The sequence below is a fragment of the Bos grunniens genome, chromosome X, assembly GCF_055505025.1.
Source record: "Bos grunniens cultivar Pamir isolate PY7600 chromosome X, Bosgru_T2T1.0, whole genome shotgun sequence".
Taxonomy (NCBI): Eukaryota; Metazoa; Chordata; class Mammalia; order Artiodactyla; family Bovidae; genus Bos; species Bos grunniens.
In genome coordinates, this window is record NC_141194.1 from 114349590 (window position 1) to 114368705 (window position 19116).

The 19116-nt window shown below is 39.5% G+C and overlaps 1 long non-coding RNA gene across 1 annotated transcript; it reads left to right on the forward strand.

Annotated features, from left to right (window-relative positions):
* The first annotated feature begins 5506 nt into the window (after positions 1-5506).
* Positions 5507-18320, forward strand: LOC147341221 (uncharacterized). The gene is made up of 3 exons (XR_015159867.1): positions 5507-5613; positions 12343-12447; positions 17759-18320. It is a non-coding gene; the product is annotated as an uncharacterized LOC147341221 (long non-coding RNA).
* The last annotated feature ends 796 nt before the right edge of the window (positions 18321-19116 follow it).

Consider the following 19116-nt stretch of genomic DNA (forward strand, 5'->3'; position numbering starts at 1 on the left):
ACTAAATTCACAGCAAGTGAGGAGAGAAACACTCAAGGAAGGGGAAGAGGGAGGAGCACAGTGATTGTTCCCCAGGTCTTTTGGGTCTATTCTGTCAATTCCTCACTGGCTGAGAATGTTGTAATGTTGACAAAGTACCATAGTGAGGGAAGGTTTTGTAGCTTGGGCAGGGTCACCACGTTTCACTATGCTGCGTGCAGTGCTGCACTTCAGGAAGTGCCATCCATGTGGATAGAAATATGATTGGTACTTCTTAGAGTGGAGCAATACACAGCAAATCCATCAGTGCTGACCCTGACGGGGGAAGTTGGTCATTTCTGGCACCTTGAAACCACTGAGCTAGTGCAGGTTCAACTCCTGGGATACTTTACAGAGCCTTCTATAACCTAGAGAAGGAAGGCCCTAGGAAAAACTTCACCTAAATGTTCTTCAGGGTTTTGTATCACTTTGCTATAAAGGACAGGGCTGCCACGTTCACCTGTGTTTTGCTCCGTGTTCTACTCAGGAAGGCGTTATTCACTTATATTGATTTTTGAGTCGTGTCTCTCTGAGTGTACCAATGTGTATATGGACAACATTTGAGGTGGCCTTAGTGATGGTGGGTGGATATTTAATTACAGAGCTCCACTGGGATGGGTCACCTCTTCAAAGACCTGACTGGGAATTTGAAAAGCTCTGGGAAAAGTCTCCCATGTGGGTTATTCCTGTATTTTAGCTCTTTGTCCACAAAATAATTGACCACACATGGAACAATATTTGGGGTACAAACATCCTTCTCCCATATTTCTTAGTTTTTTCCCTCAATGTACAACCCAAATATACTTCCTACTTGTGATACTCCTGAAAAGTTTACACCTATTTTTGTTTTTCCCACAATATTCAAGGTTTTTTCCAAAGCAATTGGAAAAATTAAAAAATTCCTTTGAATATTTTTATGTCTCCTTGATGATATCATTGTATCAGTAACTCACATATGCACACTGATACCTGCCACCCATGAGAAAGAGAGATTTATTTCTTGTAAAAACTGGCTCACATTATTAGAGTGGCTGTTAAGCCCCCATATGCTACTTTCCAACATCTTCAGGGTGAACTAGAAAGCTGGGGACCTAGGGGAACTAATGATGTAGTCCCTGTCTGAAAGTTGGCAGGGTTGAGACTCAGAAAGAGTTAATGTTTCATTTAAAGTCTAAAGTCAGGGAAAAATTGTTTTGGCTCAGTGGAAGTTGGGCAGGAGAAGTTCTCTCTTACTCAGTGACAGTGAGCCTTTTTCAGGCCTTCAACTGATTTGATGTGGCCCACCATTAGGGAGAGCAGTATGCTTTACTCCATCTACCAATTTAAATCTCATCCAGTAATACCCTTACAGAAACACCCAGAGTATGTTTTACCAAATACCTGGACACACTGTTGCCCAGTCAAATTGACACCTAAAATTAATCATCAAAATTTCACCCCTTATCAATTTGGAATCCCTATGTATCTCCTTAAAGCACAATTAACCTCAAAATGAACAAAATAACAAGGTCATAATTCTCCCTAATGTGATACAACATGATCCTACATAGAACTGAAAATGCATTAACCCCTTTCCCAGAAGAGGAGGTTAATTCTTGAGTGATGTTTACTCCTCTCTTTAGTATCTTACAAATGAAATACTATGATGTAAATTTTATAATATTTAATTAATATGTTTTAATTTTTTATGATTTCATGTTTCAGGATAAGGGGGCAGTAGAATAAAACAATAAATTTACTATAAAATGCAAATATGTATACAACAAAATGTCATATGACATTTGTCATATTTGCACATATGACAATTGTCATAATTGCACATTTTTGTAACTGTTTATATGGTTTTGGTATCATTTATAATGACCTTCTTCCACTACCCATTCTGTTTTCACTCTGCCTTCAGTGAATACCTCACCTGGTCATGGTTCTTTATTTGATGGGCTTACCCAAACTTTTCCTGAAGGGCCTTAGCCATTAGTAGTCCTGGATTTGGTGGTTGTATTTTCATTCACATTAATCACAGGTCCAGAAATACTAAGAGATGTCCTATGGGATCTCTTATATTCCAGAGATATTTTTCCTTATCTTTGATTTAGAATAGAAGTTCCATGGGGTTGCAAGAGTCGGATATGACTTAGTGACTAAAGAGAGTGAGAGAAGTTCAGTTTACCCTTGGCAATCTGGATTAGTCACCCTAACTCCCCTCTAAGATGTTTTAAAAATTAGAAAAAATTACATTGACTTTTACTTCTCCATGTTTTGAGGGTATCTATTCATAAACCACAGCTGTCATCACACACACAGACACACAACAGAGAAATGAAACTTACTGTACATTGATGTATTGGGAAATGTGGTTTAGCCTGATGCCTTCCTCCAGGCAAATTGAATTAAATCACAATCAAGTGTTGGTAAATGGTGCTTAGTTGATTTGCAACCCATCTCCAAACATCCTCATGTCCCTCCTTATCCCAAGGAGTTGGGGGATGTGTAGGTTGTAAAGAAATGGAAGGAAATTACTTTCTTTCTCAATAGTATTATGATATACCACATATGTTTACTAATCATAGTGTCTATTCCCATCTTTTCTTCACTTAGAAGGGTTTTCTGAGCACTGGGTCTCATTACCCTGGTCTATACTTATTGGTGACAGTGATTTTGACATTTATTCTAAGACTTTTTTGTATTTATATGGTGATGGGAAGAGTCACATATGTGTTTGCATATGTTTTGGTGTATATGTTCATATATATTTGTGTGCATGGGATATGGTGTATGAGAATTTTGTTATGAGGTTTTTAGAGTTTGGAGTTGTGGGTTTGCTTCCTGTTCGGTTTTTGTTATACTTTTCCTATCAATTTGTTTCATGTGTAGGGTTTTGCTTTGTTTGACTTTTGCTCCTTTTAGATTTTATGAATTTTAATTATTATTTGACTTTGTATACTCTTTCTTATTATTATTTTGATTGGTAATTTTTGTGTGAGTTGATTGAAATTTTGTATTTTCTTTTTTTTTTTTTTTTGTATTTCGCTGTGTTTTCTGTTGTACTTTAATTTACATATTGATTTGTGCCTATGTCAGTAGTTTGGAAGGCTTCCCAGGTGGCTCTGTGATAAAGAATCTGCCTGTCAATGCAGAAGACACAGGTTTGATCCCTGTCTGCACATTGATTTTTCTGACTTTCATGTTTGTAGTGTTGCTACTGCAGTCCTCCATCCATGACCAGTGGGTGCCAAGCTGAAGCCCACATGGTGATATAAGGAAGACTCAAGGTGTGAAGAAGAAAATTCTATCCAACACTGTTCCAACTGAGATTTATGTAGTCTGCAGTATTCAAATAAGATGAGTAGGTCATGTGATTCTTTTAACTGCACAACTAATACATGGGAAATACAAAGTACTTTTGCATGATCCAACCACATTACATTAAAAATAAGCAGGACTCAGGACTTCCCTGGTGGCACAGTGGTTAATACTCCATGCTTCCAACGCAGAGGGTATGTGTTCAGTCTCTGGGTGCGTAGCTAAGATCCCACATGGCCTGTGGCCTGACCAAAACAAACAAAAACTCCTTCAAAACCAAAAAAACATGAATAAGTTTTAAAAACATAATGTAGGCAAGTATTCTATATCTAAGAGAAAGAGGGCAAAGGAAAGGAAGGCGGCTTATTTTCTCTCAGGTGTAGATTCTGTCACATTAAATGCACAGCAGGTGAGGAGAGAAACACTCAAGGAAGGGGAAAAGGGAGGAGCACAGTGATTGTTTCCCAGGTCTTTTGGGTCTATTCTGTCAATTCCTCACTGGCTGAGAATGTTGTAATGTTGACAAAGTACCATAGTGAGGGAAGGTTTTGTAGCTTGGGCAGGGTCACCACGTTTCACTATGCTGCGTGCAGTGCTGCACTTCAGGAAGTGCCATCCATGTGGATAGAAATATGATTGGCATTTCTTAGAGTGGAGCAATACACAGCAAATCCATCAGTGCTGACCCTGACGGGGGAAGTTGGTCATTTCTGGCACCTTGAAACCACTGAGCTAGTGCAGGTTCAACTCCTGGGATCCTTTACAGAGCCTAAGGCCCTAGGAAAAACTTCACCTAAATGTTCTTCAGGGTTTTGTATCACTTTGCTATAAAGGACAGGGCTGCCACCTTCACCTGTGTTTTGCTCAGTGCCCTACTTAGGAAGGCGTTATTCACTTATATTGAATTTTGAAAGGCATCTCTCTGAGTGTAGCAATGTGTAATATGAACAACATTTGAGGTGGCCTTAGTAATGGTGGGTGGATATTTAATTACAGAGCTCCACTGGGATGGGTCACCTCTTCAAAGACCTGACTGGGAATTTGAAAAGCTCTGGGAAAAGTCTCCCATGTGGGTTCTTCCTGTATTTTAGTTCTTTATCCACAAAAGAACTGACCACACATGGAACAACATTTGGGGTACAAACATGATCCTTCTTCTCCCATATTTCTTAGTTTTTTCCCTCAATGTACAACCCAAATATACTTCCTACCTTCAATATTCCTGAAAAGTTTACACCTATGTGTTTCTCCCACAATATTTAAGGTTTTTGATTTTTTTGTTTTTGGTAGCTTGAACACCTTCGTGCCCTTCCCTACAGACCTCCAAACTCTTTTAACCCTCTCATGGAGTGATGCTGCCTCTCTTCAAGGCTTAGATACTTCAAAATTCCTTTGAATATTTTTATTTCTCTTCAATGTTGTCACTATATCCGTAACACACACATACATACACACAGATATGTGCACTGATATCTGCCACCCATGAGAGAGAGAGATTGACTTATTATAAAGAATTGGCTCACATTATTAGAGAGGCTGTTAAATCCCAGTATGTTACTTTCCAATATCTTTGGGGTGAACTAGAAAGCTGGATTTGTTTCATGTGTAGGATTTTGCTTTCTTTGACTTTTGCTCCTTTTAGATTTTATGAATTTTAATTTATTTTTAGACTTTGTATGCTCTTTCTTATTGTTATTCTGATTAGTATTTGTTGGTCTGCATTGAATGGTTTTTGTATTTCCTTTTCTGTTCTTTTTTTTTTTTTTTTTTGTATTTCACTGTGTTTTCTGTTGAACTTTAATTTGCATAATGATATGTGTCTATGCCATTTGTTTGGAATACTTCCCAGGTGACTCAGTTGTAAAGAATCTGCCTGCCAATTCAGGAGACACAGGCTTGTTCGCTGGGTCAGGAAGATCCCCTGGAAAGGGACATGGCAGCCCATTCCCATATTCTTGCCTAGGAAACCCCATGGACAGAAAAGCCTGGCAGGTTCCAGTTCATGGGATTGCAAGAGTTGGTCACAGCTTAGAGAGTAAACAGCAACAGCAGCAATATTTGTCTGGACTTTGAACTGTGTGTTGCTGGAGTTTTTTGTTGTTGTTATTGACTTATGAGTTTGGCTTGTGGTTAGTTCTTTGTGTTTTTCTTGTGAGATTTCATCGTTTGTTTTAAATTATTGTGTGATTGGATGTGTCTATGTGTGGTTTTGTGGGGTATGGGGTCTTAAAATCTGTTGCTGTTTGATAGGTTTCTACAAAGAAGACTTCTTTGAAGCTCCTGAGGCATAAGGTATGTAGAGGAGAAATTTTACTTATGGCTGATAGTTGAAGGAGAGTTCTGAGTTGTTATTCTTTTCCCTTGAGAAGTTTGGAGAGACATGTCAAGGGCCCAAATACTTCAAGGAAGAGAGAAGTGGACAAAAGAGAAATTGGTATATATAAATATTTCTGTGGAATCTAACTTCGGTTACTTTTCAAATTTTTTGAATTTCAAGAAATTCAAAGAAAGGATCAAGATATTTAGAATTGTTTATTTTCTGAAACATGTTTCTGAGAGTTAATTCTTAGGTAGGTTGATTAGAAGTCTGGGGTCCCTGAGGAAGAGAAAGGGGTCTGAGGCTCTCAAGGAGGAGAAAGGACAAACTGTTTTTTCTACACTCCTTCGATTTAGTCACATAAAACAGTTTTTTCTTTAAGCCCAGGGCTAATAATTACAGAACAAAACAACTCATATTGCTCAAGGGTATGTTTTTCCTTAAACTCTGTATGATGATTGTATAACAGCAATGTATCCTGAGGACAGGTTTCTCCTTAAGAACCTTCTGACTAATCCTGCCATCTTATATATTATGGGAGTGAAACTGGTAAGATCTTTCTATTGTTAGTTCTAATCCTATTATCTTAAAATGTAAATTGTGACAGTGGGTCTAGTAAGACCTTTACAACCTTGAAACATTCTTTTGATTTATTTTAATAACCAACTGATGCTTTTGAACTGTGATGCTAATAATCAATTGATGCTCTTGAACTGTGGTTTTGGAGAAAACTCTTGAGAGTCCCTTGGACTGCAAGGAGATCCAACCAGTCCATCCTAAAGTAAATCAGTCCTGAATATTCATTGGAAAGACTGATGCTGAAGCTGAAACTCCAATACTTTGGTCACCTGATGTGAAGAACTGACTCACTGGAAAAGACCCTGATCTGGGAAAGATTGAAGGCAGGAGGAGAAGGGGATGACAGATGGTTGGATGGCATCATGGACTCAATGGACATGAGTTTGAGTAAACTCCAGGAGTTGGTGATGGACAGGGAAGCCTGGCATGCTACAGTCCATGGGGTCACAAAGAGTCAGATGCGACTAAGCGACTGAACTGAACTGAATAACCAAGTGAAAAAGTTTGAAGCTCCCTTGCTGAGATTAGTGAGGGGGCACTCTCCATCCCCTTCTGATGTCTATGTCAGAAGCTTTCTCTGTTCCTTTTCACTATAATAAAACTTCCACCACACAAAAGCTCTGAGTGATCAAGCCTTGTCCCTGATCCTGAAGCTAAATCTTCTTTTTCAGAAATTACAAATCTGACATTGTTCACTGTAAGCTATCATTTCCTTCACCATGACTAAGCTCTGAGACTGAGCTTTGTGCTTTCCTGTCTTTTGGGAGTCGTAGATGTTTAGTAGGGTGATGGGAATGGTACACAGGAACATCTGAGACAAAGAATGTTCATTATTTCCCCATATCAACTTAAAATGAGTACATGGCTACTGTTTCATGGCTACTTCAAAATAATTTAGCCTTATTAAACTGAATGCAGAATAATCCAGCCCAGTAGTATATGCATGGAAGCAGAGAATTCTATCTAGCTTTCCAAAAACAGTTTCATCATATCTGTAGTATATACATTGGGCTTCCCTCATAGCTCAGTTGGTAAATCATCTGCCTGCAATCCAGGAGACCTGGGTTCAATTCCTGGGTTGGGAAGATCTCCTGGAGAAGGGAATGCAACCCACTCCAGTATTCTTGCCTGGAGAACCCCATGGATAGAAGAGCCCGGCAGGCTACAGAAAGTGAAGATGTGCAGATGACACCACCCTTATGGCAGAAAGTGAAGAGGAACTAAAGAGCCTCTTGATGAAAGGGAAAGAGGAGCGTGAAAAAGCTCACTTAACTCTCAACATTAAGAAACTAAGATCATGGCATCTGGTCCCATCACTTCATGGCAAATGGATGGGGAAACAGTGACAGACTTTATTTTGGGGGGCTCCAAAATCACTGCAGATGGTAACTGCAGCCATGAAATTAAAAGACACTTGCTCCTTGGAAGAAAAGCTATTACCAACCTAGACAGCATATTAAAAAGCAAAGGCATTAGTTTACCAACAAAGGTCCATCTAGTCAAAGCTATGGTTTTTCCTGAGTGCTGCATAATTGATGCTTTTGAACTGTGGTGATGGAGAAGACTCTTGAGAGCCCCTTGGACAGCAAGGAGATTCAACCAGTCCATCCTAAAGGAAATCAGTCCTGAACATTCATTAGAAGGACTGATGCTGAAGTTGTAGCTCCAATACTTTGGCCACCTGATATGAAGAACTGACTCATTAGAAAAGACCCTGATGCCAGGAAAGATTGAAGGCAGGATAATAAGGGAAAGACAGAGGATGAGATGGTTGGATGGCATCACTGATCGATAGACATGAGTTTGAGCAAGCTCTGGTAGTTGGTCCCTACCATTTCTGTCCTTTACTGTGTACATCTTTGCATGAAATGTTCCCTTGGTATCTCTAATTTTCTTGAAATCATCACTTATCTCTTTCTATTGTTTTCCTCTATTTCTTTGCACTGATTACTGAGGAAGGCTTTCTTTCTCTCCTTGCTATTCTTTGGAACTCTGCATTCAGATGGGTATATCTTTCCTTTTCTCCTTTGCCTTTCACCTCTCTTCTTTTCACAGCTACCTGTAATGCCTCCTCAGACAACCACTTTGCCTTTTTGCATTTCTTTTTCTTGGGGATGGTCTTGATCACTGCCTCCTGCACAGTGTCATGAAAGTGAAGAATGAAAGTGAAAGTGAAGTCACTCAGTCGTGTCTGACTCTTTATGACCCACCAGGCTCCTCTGTCCATAGGATTTTCCAGGCAAGAGTACTGGAGTGGGTTGCCATTTCCTTCTCCAGGAGATCTTCCTGACCCAGGGATTGAACCCAGGTCTCCTGCACTGTAGGCAGACGCTTTACCATCTGAGCCACCGGGGAAGTCCGAACCTCTGAACAATGTCATGAACTTCCGTCTATAGTCTTCAGGTACTCTGTCTATCAGATCTAATCCATTGAATCTATTTATCCCTAATTAAAACTGAATTAAAGTGCCTTAAGTTTGGAGTATACTGTTTTTGTTGTTGTTGGCTTATTTACAATGTCTTTCTTTTTCTTTTTTTTATTTGGAGAAACATTTTTCAGTTAACTTTTTAGGGGGCTTTCTGGATGTCTATTCCTCTTTGCATGAGGCACTAAATACACACCAAAGTTTTGTTTACATATATTTTGGCATTTACATGTATTTTGTTGACATATATTTTGGTATACACAATAGCACTTAGGAGGAGATAGAGATCAGATACTAGTCTTTTTCACATATCCAAAATAATTGCTTTTTAAGTGTTACAAGTAAGTTTCCTGATAAGTGTCCACCTGTTATTAGGAAGACTGGACCATCACTGTAGCAATTTTATCCCTTAAAAAATTTAAGGGATTTGTAGAATGCCTGTACTATGCAGATTTTTGATATGAGGTGATGCATGGCTGCAGAACTGGCCCTGCCTTCACGGAACTTGCAGTCATGTCAGAGAAGAGGAGGCATACAAATTGAAAAGCAAAATATATACAGCACAGTTGCTTCTCCCTTGGTGAAGATGGCAGGAAGTAGTCCAGTACTGTTCATGTTGACCAGATCTCAGGACCTGAGAGGCTCCAGTCACTTACCTCATGCAAGGCTCACTACTTTACTAGAATTTAGTCTCTCAGCTAGTCCAGAATTAGGCTCTCTGTCATAGAATTTGGGGAAGATCCTCTCTCCTTGGTGAATCTGGGTGAAGAAGACTTGTGCTCAGTGCTGTAAAGCTATGGTAAATTCTGAGTTGAGGACTTCATATTCTCTCTCTTAGGTTCTAATTATGCATAGTCTTGGGGCAGCACTTTCTCCAGAAAGCAGGTTAATCACAGCTGGGCTGAGAATACAAATAAATGGTTAGTGCTTTCCCCAGACTCACTTTGTAGTTATGGTTCTGGTAGTTACACATAATATACAGACGGTGTCTATCCTCAATGTATAAACAATAGGACTACATAAGGAACCTGCCTTATTCTTGAAGATCTATTTTTTTTTCCCTCTAGCCACTCCAGGTGGTTTATGGGATCTTGGAACCCATGCCCCCTGCAGTGGAAGCACAGAGTCTTAACCACTGGACTGCCAGGGAAGACCCTCAGTAGATCTATTTATTCATAGTATTCAGGTCTCTTATAGAATTGCTAAAATTCTGTCCTTACACAAAAAAACTTTAAACACCAAATCTCTTTACTCTCTAACTCATTTATTAGCCTTTCTTCTCAGAGCCTAGAACCTTCCCAGTGGTTAGAAACTCCCCTCTGATTTCACCATATATTTAGAGATTAAGACGGTACCGTCCACACAGCAAAAAAAACAACCTACAGAATCGGAGAAAATGTTTACAAATGATGCAACTGACATACAACTCAGTATCAAAAAATCAACCCAGTCAGGAAATGAGCACAAGACATGAATAGACAATTTTTTTTTTCCAAATAAGACATACAGATGGCTAATAGGCACATGAAAAGATGCTCAACATCACCAATTATTAGAGAAATCTAAATTAAAACTATGTATAAAATAGTTAAGCAACAAGAATATATGGTATAGCACAGGTCATTATAGCCATTATCATATAATAACATTTAATCAAGTGTAATTGTAAAAATTCTGAATCACTGTTATACACAGGCAAATCAACTATACTTCAATTATATAAAAAAAATAAAATCACTGGGCACAACATACAATAAAACTAAGAAAAAACTTTAGACTACTATAAAATTTTATTTGAATATAATCAATTTTAAGCATTGATTATTAGAACATAATAAGTGACTTGAATTTGGCAATAGGGACCTAACAGAAGCAGAAGGTATTAAGAAGAGGTGACAAGAATACACAGAAAAATTGTACAAAAAAGATCTTCACAACCCAGATAATCACAATGGTGTGATCACTCACCTAGAGCCAGACATCCTGGAATGTGAAGTCAAGTGGGCCTTAGGAAGTATCACTATGTACAAAGCTAGTGGAGTTGATGGAATTCCAGTTGAGCTATTTCACATCCTGAAAGATGATGCTGTGAAAGTGTTGCACTCAATATGCCAGCAAATTTGGAAAACTCAGCAGTGGACACAGGATTGGAAAAGGTCAGTTTTCATTCCAATTCCAAAGAAAGGCAATGCCAAAGAATGGTCAATGTATCGCACAATTGCACTCATCTCACACACTAGTAAAGTAATGCTTAAATTTCTCCAAGCCAGGCTTCAGGAATACATGAACCGTGAACTTCCAAATGTTTAAGCTGGTTTTAGAAAAGGCGGAGGAACCAGAGATCAAATTGCCAACATCCACTGGATCATAGAGAAAGCAAGAGAGTTCCAGAAAAAGGTCTATTCCTGCTTTATTGACTATGCCAAAGCCTTTGACTATGTGGATTACAATAAACTGTGGAAAATTCTGAAAGAGATGGGAATACCAGACCACCTCACCTGCCTCTTGAGAAACCTGTATGCAGGTCAGGAAGCAACAGTTAGAACTGGACATGGAACAACAGACTGGTTCCAGATAGGAAAAGGAGTACATCAAGGCTGTATATTGTCACCCTGCTTATTTAACTTATATGCAGAGTACATCATGAGAAACGCTGGGCTGGAGGAAGCACAAGCTGGAATCAAGATTGCCAAGAGAAATATCAATAACCTCAGATATGCAGATGACACCACCCTTATGGCAGAAAGTGAAGAGGAACTCAAAAGCCTCTTGATGAAAGTGAAAGTGGAGAGTGAAAAAGTTGGCTTAAAGCTCAACATTCAGAAAACGAAGATCATGGCATCTGGTCCCATCACTTCATGGGAAATAGAGGGGGAAACAGTGGAAACAATGGCTGACTTTATTTTTCTGGGCTCCAAAATCACTGCAGATGGTGACTGCAGCCATGAAATTAAAAGACGCTTACTCCTTGGAAGGAAAGTTTTGACCAACCTAGACAGCATATTAAAAAGCAGAGACATTACTTGGCTAACAAAGGTCCATGTAGTCGAGGCTATGGTTTTTCCAGTGGTCTTGTATGGATGTGAGATTTGGAGTATAAAGAAAGCTGAGCACCAAAGAATTGATGCTTTTGAACTGTGGTGTTGGAGAAGACTCTTGAGAGTCCCTTGGACTGCAAGGAGATCCAACCAGTCCATCCTAAAGGAGATCAGTCCTGGGTGTTCATTGGAAGGACTGATGTTGAAGCTGAAACTCCAATACTTTGGCCACCTGATGTGAAGAGCTGACTCATTTGAAAAGACCCTGATTCTGAGAAAGATTGAGGGCAGGAGGAGAAAGGGACAACAGAGGATGAGATGGTTGGATGGCATCACTGACTGGATGGACATGGGTTTGGGGGGACTCCGGCAGTTGGTGATGGACGGGGAGGCCAGGTGTGCTGCGGTTCATTGTGTCACAATGAGTTGGACGTGACTGAGTGACTGAACTGAACTGAAGTGACTTTGATTGGTTGAGAGAAAGGAAAATATGGTGCCCACATCTTTTCAGTTTATCTCCTTACAATTTTAATGTTAATTATAAAAATACTACATGTGAAGGGATGAAGTGGCAACAGGATCACTTAAGTCTGGATAAATATTGCAGCGTTCTTAAATGTGAATAAATAATACATTGACTTTTGCCCTATTTTTTCCTACAGTTGTTATTTCTTAATAAAAATGCTACATAAAAGAGAAAGAGAATGAGTGACCGAAGAGCCACACACTTTTGGACATGATCACAGGACTGGAATAGTGCCTGAAAGGTATGTTGTAAATTTTGTATTCTTCTGTTGGGGAATGGGATTAAAAACTGGTGTCACCTCTGATATAAGCTTGTTCAAACCATTTTAAGGGTTGAATTAGCAATTATGTTTGTGAAATTTTTGCCCAGATCTAATACCACATTGCAGCCATGAAATTAAAAGATGCTTAGTCCTTGGAAGGAAAATTATGACCAAACTAGATAGCATATTAAAAAGCAGAGACATTACTTTGCTAACAAAGGTCCATCTAGTCAAGGCTATGGTTTTTACAGTGGTCATGTATGGATGTGAGAGTTGGACTATAAAGAAAGCTGAGCACAGAAGAATTGATGCTTTTGAACTGTGGTGTTGGAGAAGACTCTTGAGAGTCCCTTGGACTGCAAGGAGATCCAACAAGTCCATCCTAAAGGAGATCATTTCTGGGTGTTCATTGGAAGGACTGATGTTGAAGCTGAAACTCCAATACTTTGGCCACCTCATGCGAAGAGTTGACTCATTGGAAAAGACCCTGATGCTGGGAGGGATTGCGGGCAGGAGGAGAAAGGGATGACACAGGGTGAGATGGTTGGATGGCATCACCGACTTGATGGACATGAGTTTGAGTGAACTCAGGGAGTTGGTGATGGACAGGGAGGCCTGGCATGCTGTGATTCATGGGATCACAAAGAGTCGGACGTGACTGAGCAACTGAACTGAACTGAATACCATAGTAAATCTGATAGAGTGCCTTAGGAACTATGGACAGAAGTTCATGACATTGCACAGGAGGTAGGGATCAAGACCATCCCCAAGCATAAGAAATACAAAAAGGCAAAATGGTTTTCTGAGGAGGCCTTACAAATAGTTGTGAAAAGAAGAGAAGCTAAAGGCAAAGGAGAAAAGGAAAGATATGCCCGTTTGAATGCAGAGTTCCAAAGAATAGCAGGGAGAGATAAGAAAGCCTTCCTCAGTGATCAGAGCAAAAAATAGAGGAAAAGAATAGAATGGAAAAACTAGAGATCTCTTCAAGAAAATTATAGATACCAAGGGAACATTTCATGCAAACTTGGGCACAATAAAGATAGAAATGGTATGGACCTAACAAAAGCAGAAGATATTAAGAAGACATGGCAAGAATACACAGAACAAATATACAAAAGAGATCTTCACAACCCAGATAACCACGATAATGCTCACTCACCTACAGCCAGGCATCCTGGAGTGCGAAGTCAGTTGGGCCTTGGGAAGCATTGCTATGAACAAAGCTAGTGGAGGTGATGGAATCCCAGTTGAGCTATTTCAAATCCTAAAGGATAATGCTGTGAAAGTGCTGCACTCAACATGCCAGCAAATTTGGAAAACTCACCAGTGGCAATAGGACTGGAAAAGGTCAGTTTTCATTCCATTCCCTAAGAAAGGCCATGTCAAAGAATGCTCAAACTACTGCAGACTTGTACTCATCTTACTCGCTAGTAAAGTAATGCTCAAAATTCTCCAAGCCCGGCTTCAACAGTATGTGAAACGTGAACTTCCAGATGTTCAAGCTGGATTTAGAAAGGGCAGAGGAACCAGAGATCAAATTGCCAATATCTATTGGATCATTGAAAAAAGAAGGGAATCCATAAAATGGTATATTTCTGCTTTATTGACTATGACAAAGCCTTTGCCTGTGTGGATCACAGTAAACTATGGGAAATTCTTTAAGTGATGGGAATACCAGACCACCTGACCTGCCTCTTGAGAAATCTGTATGCAGGTCAGGAAGCAACAGTTAGAACTGGACATGGAACAACAGACTCTTTCCAAATAGGGAAAGGAATACGTCAAGGTTGTATATTGTCTCCCTGCTTATTAAACTTATATGCAGAGTACATCATGAGAAACACTGGACTGGATGAAGCACAAGCTGGAATCAAGATTGCCGGGAGAAATATCAATAACCTCAGATATGCAGGTGACACCACCCTTATGGCAGAAAGTGAAGAACTAAAGAGCCTCTTGATGAAACTGAAAGAGGAGAGAGAAAAAGTTGGCTTAAAGCTCAACATTCAGAAAACAAAGATCATGGCCTCCGGTCCCATCACTTCATGGCAAATAGATGGAGAAACAGTGGAAACATGGCAGACTATGTTTTGGGGGCTCCAAAATCACTGCAGATAGTGACTGCAGCTGCAAAATTAAAGTACATTTACTCCTTGGGAGAAAAGTTATGACCTATCTAGACAGCATATTAAAATTCAGAGATGTTACTTTGCCAACAAAGGTCCATCTAGTCAAGGCTATGGTTTTTCCAGTAGTCATGTATGGATGTGAGTGTTGGAGTATAAGAAAAGCTGAGTGCTGAAGAATTGATGCCTTTGAAGTATGGTGTTGGAGAAGACTCTTGAGAGTCCCCTGGATTGCAAGGAGTTCCAACCAGTCAATCCAAAAGGAAATAAGTCTTGAATATTCATTGGAAGGACTGATGTTGAAGCTGAAACTCCAGTACTTTGGCCACCTGATGCACAGAGCTGAGTCATTTGAAAAGACCCTGATTTGGGGTAAGATTGAAGGCAAGAGGAGAAGGGGATGACAGAGGATGAGATAGTTTGATGGCATCACTGATTCAATGGACATGATTTTAGTAAACTCTGGGAGTTGGTGATAGACAGGGAGGCCTGGCATGCTAGGCCATGGAGTCACAGACAGTCGGACATGACTGAATGATTGAACTGAACTGAAATGAAATATAAGACAAATCTTGAGCAGCTTGGAGTATCAGTAATTAAAGAAGTGTTCCCCAAAAAGCATGGGGCATGATAAATGATTCAACCTGAAAGAACTTCTAATTCCCAAAGCTGAATACTTTGATTGGCAAATAGCAATCAGTTCAGTCATTCAGTCGGGTCCGACTCTTTGTGACTCCATGGACTGCAGCACCCCAGGCTTCCCTGTCCATCTCCAGCTCCCAGAGCTTACTCAAACTCATGTCCATCTAATCGGTGATGCTATCCAACCATCTCATCCTCTGTCGTCCCCTTCTCCTCCTGCCTTCAATCTTTCTCAGCATTAGGGTCTTTTCCAAGGAGCCTGATAACAATAGCACTTGATTAAAACCCAAATAATAAAATACTCATGAATCCATAGTGATATAATGAAATTATTTAAGAAGTGAATACATGTGGGAGAAGGTACAGAAGAATTCTAAATAATATATGTAGATACTTCCTTCTCCAAGAGGTGTACTTTAATGCCTCTGCACTATGTTGGGTAGGCTTAGTGACTCACTTCCAGAATGAATAGTGTAGGCAAGGTGAAAGTAGTGACTTTACATTATGGAAATCTGGCACACAGATACTATCTTAAACAAGAATTTAAAGTTAATACTACCAGTAATTAAATTATGTGGATACACCTCCTGATAAGATGCAATGTGAAGAGTACTTCATCTCTGTGGTATTCCCTCAAACTCAGAACCCCAGTATATTCAAAAGAAAACATCAGAAGAACTCAGCTTGAGGGACTCTGTAGAAAATGCTTGACCAGTACTACTAAACACTATACATGGCATGAAAAACAAACAAAAAAAAGGACTGGGAAATTTTACTTGTCAGAGGAATAGAAAAGGAAGTTATTCATTATCAAAGAAATGCAAATCAAAACCACAGTGAGGTACCATCTCATGCCAGTCAGAATGGCTGCTATCAATAAGTCTACAAACAATAAATGCTGGAGAAGGTGTGGAGAAAAGGGAACCCTCCTACACTGTTGGTGGGAATGCAAAGTAGTACAGCCACTATGGAGAACAGTGTGGAGATTCCTTAAAAAACTGGAAATAGAACTGCCATACGACACAGCAATCCCACTACTGGGTATACACACTGAGGAAACCAGAAATGAAAGAGACGTGTGTACCCCAATGTTCATCACAGCACTGTTTATAATAGCTAGGGCATGGAGGCAACCTATATGTCCATCTTCAGAGGAATGGATAAGAAAGTTGTGGTACATATACACAATGGAATATTACTCAGCTATTAAAAAAGAATGCATCTGAATCATTTCTAATGAGGTGGATGAAACTGGAGGCTATTATACAGAGTGAAGTAAGTCATGAAGAAAACCACCAATAGAGTATATTAACACATATATACGGGATTTAGAAAGATGGTAATGATGACCTTATATGTGAGACAGCAAAAGAGAAACATATGTAAAGAACAGACTTTTGGACTCTGTAGGAGAAGGCGAGGGTGGGGTGATCTAAGAGAATAGCATTGAAACATGTGCATTAACATATGTGAAATAGATCACCAGCCCAGGTTCAATGCATGAGATAGGGTGCTCAGGGCCAGTGCACTGGGATGACCCTGAGGGATGGGATGGGAGGGAGGTGGGAGAGGGGTTCAGGATGAGGGACACATGTACACCCATGGCTGATGCATGTCAATGTATGGCGAAACCACTACAATATTGTAAAGTAATTAACCTCCAATTAAAATAAATAAATAATATTTTAAAAGAAGTTAGTGGGGAAAATGCCAAGCAATGTGTATAGTTTTGTTGATATTATTATGCTTCTGTTAATCTCTGAGTTTTTACTAATGTCCCATGGTTATATAAGATGAGAAGCTTATGGGAAGCTGGGTGATGGGTGCATGAGAACTCACCATACTCTAGTTATATACAACTTTTTTATAAATCTAAAATTATTCCAAAATAAATGGAGGAGAAGCTAAGAAATAACAACTAGAAGGCATACATCCAATTCTGCTTCTGCATGGTATATAGAACAGTGAATGATGTGACATGAGAGAGTCAGATAAACAACAGACTCATAATTTTTCTTGAACCCCTTGGGGGTCTAAGGTCTTAGATCTGCTAAGTAGCTTGATTTTAAGGACAGATATCCCCTCCCATGAGAAATGGGATACAGGGACTGGTTTACCAGTGCAAGCAAAAGTAAATGAATTGTACTGGCCTAGAAAGCATCCATGATGCAAACAAGAGCACCCCTGGGAAAGGGGTAGGGGCCTGGAGAGAGATCACTGTGTGGTTTAGGTGTGATGGGTGTCTGAGATCAAGGACTAAAGCAGAAAGTACTGAGAAAAACCCTCTGGAACCCTGACATAACCTTAAGCACAAAACAGTGCTTGAAGAATTCAAACCTGGTGTAGCATGTAAGCTAACTACCACAGTGATTAAGTTAATACTGCTTAGATATTGACACCATTCCCAAGTTAATAACTGACAAGACTGACTCACCTGCCCCATCACAGAAGCAAAACCTGATAGCAGAAGTGGTATGTTCATTTCCAAGTGCAAAGATTAATCTCATTTTTCACTGTTGTAGGTACACATGATGTTCAGCATCACATGAAAGTTTTAAAATGCACACTCTAAAGAAAGACAAAAAAAAGCTCCTATCAAGAGACAAAGAAAAGAATAAAACCAGATTCCAAGATCATCCAGATTCTTTGTGATCCCATGAACACTAACCCACCAGGCTCCTCTGTCCATGGAATTCTCCAGGCAAGAAGACTGGAGCCATTCCCTTCTCCAGGGGATTTTCCCAACCCAGGAATCGAACCCAGGTATCCCACATTGCAGGTGAATTCTTTACTGCCTGAGCCAATAGGGAAGCCCCATTCCACCTATCAGACCAGGACTTTACCATAACTATGATGTATTTAAATATTTAATAAAACAAGTAGACATCTTGTGTGAGCAGATGGATAATTTTAGCATAGAAACAAAGACCATAAGAAAGAGGTAAAAGAAAATACTACATATGCAGAAAAACAACAGACTTCTTTCAGAGATAAAGGGTAATTTTGATGTGCTCATAATTATTATCTCAATGCCATGTAAAGGCAGAAACCTGTGAAAACTTAAATAAAAGCCTTTCCATTTAACTTTTTTACAGTTTCTATCACTGTGCTAAAATTCCCCATGTTTTCATACTAGATGCTTACTTTTCCCACTGGATATTAAATAGATTGATCATATTTTGATTGGGCTACCACACTAAGCCATTCAGTGTACAGTGCCTTTCATAGGAAGGTGTCATTCATGTGGTCTACAATTTGAATGCCACTTTTTTGTGAAGAGTAATGTACAACATGCAGGGCATGGTGGTAGTCTGGGGGTCGGGCTTTAGCTGTGAGCACACGTGCCTCTTTTGGAGTGCAGGCACCCACTCTTCAGGGTTGGACTACCTCGAGGAACTTTTTATTCTACGTTTTATTCTAACTATTTTATTCTAAGAGAATATACATGGAAACTATGGGCTCCTGGGAAGGCACTTCCACTTAGGTCCTTCAAGAATTTATACTTTTGCAAGTTGAGGCTTGACTAAAACTGGAAAAACATTGTTTTGAGAAAACAGTCCTCCTTTTTCAGCTGGGCATTTACCCCTATATTGCAAAATTCCCTAACCTTTTTCCACCTATCAACTTCTCATTGGCCATGCTTCTCTTTTAGAGCTCCTCAAATACTCTCCTGTCTCAGATTTCTCTACTGCTGAAGCCCAACATTGATTTTCCTCTCAAAGACTGAAACCTGTTCTTATTTTTTCCCAATTTTATTGAAGTATTATTGGCAAATGAAATTTGTATATATTTAGGTTGGACAATATGATTTTTTAAGCTATACCATATGATGGTTTGAAATATATATAGATTGTGAAATGACTACCAAAATCAAGTTAAT